Raw genomic sequence first — 6,000 nt, forward strand, 5'->3', positions numbered from 1 at the left:
CGGCCTTCTCTTCTCGGGTTTCCTCTCCTAAGGAACAGATTTTGTTTCACATCACCACGGGTCATTTCCAAAGGAAAGAGCTGAGAGAACTGAAATTGTATTCCTCTACCTGCTGCTGTGTTTATTTAAGGAATCATTCAAATGGGAAACAACCAAAGAGTGTCAAAGGTTTCACACCCTTAAACTTTTCTGCATTTTGTGACGTGACAAACACAAAGTTTAATGTATTTATTAGGATTTCATAAGAGAGACTGAGTCAAAGTAGGCTTAAGCATATTTGTGAAGTGGAAGTGTTGTGTTTGTTCCAATAATGTTGTACTACTGTAATTCCTTACTAGGTGAGGGCCGAACAAAATCAGTCTGAGAGCCAAAAATGGCACCGCAGGCCACACTTTGGACACCCCAACGATCAGGGTACTGTGTTTTATCACTACATCCCAGTGATAACTGACAGAACGTGGATGGACCTTTAGTATTCAAATAAAGCATTATTATTTGAAAACTGCGTTTCAAATGCTGGAAGGTCCACTCCAGTGTTTTAAAGCTGAATGGTTGCCACAGAGATTCAAGGATTTCTCAAACATGTATGGAAGAATCAAAGCAATGTTTTTAATGGGAAAATAACACTATTACATTAAGTAGAGCTAAAAGAAAGTCGATTTTACATCATTATATTGCCCCTTTACTGAGTCTAATATTTCCACCTAGTGGATGTTTGAGGAACTACAGAGTTAAAGACCAAGAGAAACTGTTGACCACAGAGGGTGGAAACTAAAACCTGTTTCAGACAGGTTTTAGTTTCAGTTCTTTCCTCTTCTTAAACAAAGCATGATCCAGCTGCATTTTGTTGCATTTTTCACGTTGTTCAGGCCTTTCTAAGCCTGTAAGTTAACAAAGTATGTATAAGTGCAGTGTATCATGTAGCAGCGCTACAGAGCAGCACCTCTGCTCCTCTAATCCTCTCATCCTGCACATCTATGAGTCTCTGGCTCCATCTATCTGCTGCTTAATCTCTCCATCTCTCATCAGGTCGTTGTCTCTGCTGTGTCCCACCCGGCTCATATCGTGTCTTTCACAGGTACACAGGGATGTAGCCAAAACCAGGAGCCCTACTGAATCTTATGGGACTTTGTTTTTATAAACACGTGTTGCTTAGTGCAGTAAACAACTTCCTGATTTTTAGTGATGAACAACAAAGCCAAAGCTTTTTCACAAGTATATACAATAAAATAATATGCAGCATAACAAAGAACAAGCAGAGATTTGAATATTGATGTTTTCTGGAGATTTTCTATCCTCCTCGCTCCACCTTCATTGCTCAGTCTGTCATCTCTTTGTCTTGATAACATCATGTTATCTTCTCTTCAAATTAAAACACCCGTCACATGCCCATCACTCACACATACTTGCGTGTGTGTGAGTGCGTGTGTGGGTGTGTGTGTAGGTCATAGTGCATTGTCCCACTGTCTATTTTCAAGGGCCACAGCAGGTTGTCCCAATCAAACAATATTGAGAATAACATACTGTGCAGTAAGTCCAAAATTACAACATAAAATAATAATAATACATTAAATAATATTCAAATAGCTATATGCTGCAATCCAAAGTCTGTGCAGCTGAATATGATAATTAAAACATGTGAATCTGTGCATTCAAACAACAGATTGTTTACAATGAGTGACAACCAACCTGCATGAACAACAGAAATGTACAAATACTAGGGGTGTAGAGTGATACAATAATTTCACAATACGATATGATATACAATATTCTGGTCACGATACAATATGTATCACAATATTTGTTGAACGATTCGATACGATACAATTCGATACGATACAATTCGATACGATTCGGTGCATTTTTACAATTTTATGAAAGATTTTAGAAGGACAGAGTGATTTTAGTGACGTTTTGTGTTCCATAGACTTGAATTAAGTTAACTGAAAACTGATTAAAAGCACCAATTACACAATACCTGACTGATTGGACAGTCTAACAGTCTGCAGCTGGACAAAATGAATCAAAGATGCAGTGAGAGAATTAGTTTCTGTCATTTAATTCATGTGGATTTGACATAAAACTCAAAAGTTTAAACGGTAATCCAGGAGCATAGTGGGGAGATTATCAGCCTCTGTAGACTCTCAATATGCAAATAATTGCACTTATGTTTTTTCTTTTGGACACTGTGGCAGTGGCGGAGCCAGAGGGGGGGAACCGGGGGGCCAGTGCCCCCCCTGTCATCTGATTGCCCCCCCCCAGTGGCTCCCCCTGATGATTGACATGTAACAGCACCAGGTTATTCCTGTACATTATTTGGAATCATTCTAAGTCAACCTAATATCTAAAGAAGAAAAACAATAATAAATATATGAAAAGAAAATGTATAAAACTTTATATAAGTCCATGTGACATAAATAAATAGATTTTTATCAGGCGCGATACCAGCCTCCTTTATACTCATAAAAACAAGCTGAAATTGCTCTCCTGGGTGTTTCAGTTGCTGCACTGTGGTTCAACTCAAAGGCTAAAGCACTTCATACCTGGTGGTGATGGTAAAACACCAATAAGTTATTTATTAATCCTCTGCAAAAAAGAGAAAAAACTGAAGAGGGGCCGACAATGTTCGTAATTTGGAGCAGAGGTCACGCTAGAGTTTTTTTGTTGTCCGTCAAAGAAAAAAATCATTTTATTTCCAATTTGTAGTCATCAAATGAAACATTTATTATTTCTCTGTGAGAACGTTTTTGAAATCAGGTAACATTTCACGAACTGACGTGATTAGAAGACGACAGAACTCTGATTGATAGAGATTTTTTGGTATTATCATTTTGTTGTTACTTTAGTTCATATTCAGTCTAATGTTAGTCAGTTTAAAGTGTTCTCTTCTTTAGTGTGTGTGGACTGACCTGGAGGTCACAACTACCTGTTCATCTTCATGTGAAACAGTTTGACTGAGATTTGAACCGGGCTCAGACCGTAGATCAGATATCGCATCTGGAACTGGGTTGCTAGTTGTTTAGGTAAATTGTTTTACGACCTTTGCTGTGTTTGGGTAAAATGTTTTACGACCTCTGCTGTTTTTCCTCTGCTGTCTATCTTGCCTATCCTCCCTCTTTGAAGTTTGATAATAAAAGACAAGCTGTACCCAAAGATCTTCAGAACGCTCTGTGAACGGCTCGGAGAAGCAGTTGACAGAGTTTTTCTCCTTTTGCAAAAGCTTGGTCATAAAATTCATATACGTTGTCTGTGGTTCTTTTATGTAGGTTCTAGGAAAATACCTATCACTGATCGTTTCCTATTCCCGCAGCGGGAGAAAAACCCAGCAGAAGCGGGACGCTCCAAAGCCTCTGGTCCGTTAAAGCGTCCAGTTCAGAGATGACAGATATTGTTCTTAGTATGATTAATAATGAGCTCCACGATGTTATCTGTGCGTAAAGTTGAAACTGTCTGCACACCAAGTGTCAGCTGTGCGCTTGATCACAGTCTGGACAGAAACCAGCGGACTGCTCTCTGTTCTTTTCAAGACGAGGATGAGGAGGGAATCTGACATATTAACTCAGTTAAGTTTTTATTGGTTTTGTTTTTAAAACACCATTAACGTAAGCAGTGTAACTATATATTGTATATTTGGCGTTTGTCGTCTCATGTGTGATTAATTGGAGCGTAACGGTGGAGCATTTATGCGCATTTATTGCCCAGCGCACTGCGCTTGTTTCTGCCTAACGGATCTGCACTTTAATTTCTTTCCTCTCTCAACAGTCAGCTGTTATTCCTCTACTTAAACTACAATAAGTAGATCACATTCTCTTTAGGTTTTATCTGTGTGCTCCAAATTCATTAAATGTAAACTCATTAGAAGCCCGAACCACCATATGGCAAATAATTCTGGTCCGACCAGAACTATTTTTACCTGTCAAATTACCTGTCAAAGCAGAGCTTCCTAACCAAGGTGTAACTCTTCAACACGCTGTCAGCTCCCAGTCAGAAACACACATTTAGTTCATTGTCCATGAGATGATATTCAGAAAGGATCTTTTATTTGATTGATTTTAGTTTCCTCTGTGATGAACTCTTTGCATAAAGTCTATCATGTCTCCATGTGCGGCAGTCAAAGGTGTTAATTATAACATGTCAAATGACAGAGGGGCTTAAAAAATAACCAAATATTCAGTTTGGTTATTTAAAAAAAAAAAAAAATAAATAAATAAATATATATATATATATATATATATATATATATATATATATATATATATATATATATATATGGATCCATATTCTGCACAGATGTTCCTGTACACTATGCCCGCCACTTGGTTATGTCGTTCCATGTACGCTTTCCCTGCCAGCATCTTGCACCCTGCTATTATGTGCTGGACTGTCTCAGGGGCCTCCTTGCACAACCTACACCTTGGGTCTTCTCTGGTGTGGTAGATCTGAGCCTCTATTGCTCTGGTGTTTAGGGCCTGTTCCTGGGCGGCCAGGATGAGAGCCTCTGTGCTGTCCTTCAGTCCAGCTTTCTCCAGCCATTGGTAGGTTTTTCTGACATCAGCCACTTCAGTTATTTGTCGGTGGTACATCCCATGTAGGGGCTTGTCCTCCCATGATGGTACTTCCAGCACCTTGTCTTCTGTTCCCCATTGCCTGAGACATTCGCTGAGCACATCGTCCGTTGAGGCTTTGTCCTTGATGTATTTATGGATCTTGGATGTTTCATCCTGGATCCATATATATATATATGGATATATGCAGAATATGGACTGGAAGCCCCGAGATCAAAGTGGGGAACACCCCCAAAAGTGGTGGAGAATGACCGAGCTAAGATCCTGTGGGACTTCCAGATCCAGACAGACAAGATGGTAATGGCGAACCAACCGGACATTGTGGTGGTGGATAAACAACAGAGGAAAGCCGTTGTGGTGGATGTAGCAATACCAAGTGATTACAACATCAGGAAAAAGGAGCATGAGAAATTGGAGAAGTACCAGGGCCTCAGGGAGGAACTGGAAAAGACCTGGAAGGTGAAGACCACAGTGGTGCCTGTGGTCATCGGGGCCCTCGGGGCAGTCACCCCCAAACTGGAGCAGTGGCTCAAACAGATCCCAGGAACAACATCAGACATCTCAGTCCAGAAATGTGCAGTTCTAGGTACAGCCAAGATACTGCGCAGAACCCTCAAGCTCCCAGGCCTCTGGTAGAGGACCCGAGCTCAGAGGATGAAGCAGACCACCCGCGGAGGGTGAGAAGGGAATTTTTTTTTTTTTTATATATATATATATATATATATATATATATATATATATATATATATATATATATATATATATATATATATATATATATCCATCCATTTTCTTTCACCCTTGTCCCTCAGTGGGGTCGGGAGGGTTGCTGGTGCCCATCTCCAGCCAACGTTTCGGGCAAGGGGCGGGGTACACCCTGGACAGGTTGCCAGTCTGTCGCAGGGCAACACAGAGACACACAGGACACACAACCATGCACACACACACTCACACCTAGGGGCAATTTGGAGAGGCCAATTAACCTGACAGTCATGTTTTTGGACTGTGGGAGGAAACCGGAGTACCCGGAGAAAACCCACCATGCACAGGGAGAACATGCAAACTCCATGCAGAAAGACCCCAGGCCGGGAACTCTGCGTTGTGTCTTAAGGGTTTTTGTCGGAAGGAAACGAGACAGGAATCTGACACACACGGCGGTTGAAATCGTGGTTGGGACCGTTTATTCGAACCACCCGACAGCGCAGCGGCTTCGCCTTTAGAATTCAGAGCAAATACTGCGTATCAACATGTTTCATTAACGCAGTTATTTTTGATTTACAGATACAGCATACATCAAAAAATAAGAAAAAGACAAAATGATACAAAACTTACTACTTGAACATTAAAAGTAACATTTGGCTACATTGAGGAGCTGGCGGTCAGCATTGCCTACCTTTAGAATTCATAGCAAATACTGACCGTTGTACCACCAACA

The sequence above is a fragment of the Poecilia reticulata genome, chromosome 10 (assembly GCF_904066995.2).
Source record: "Poecilia reticulata chromosome 10, P_reticulata-male-v2, whole genome shotgun sequence".
Classification (NCBI taxonomy): domain Eukaryota; kingdom Metazoa; phylum Chordata; class Actinopteri; order Cyprinodontiformes; family Poeciliidae; genus Poecilia; species Poecilia reticulata.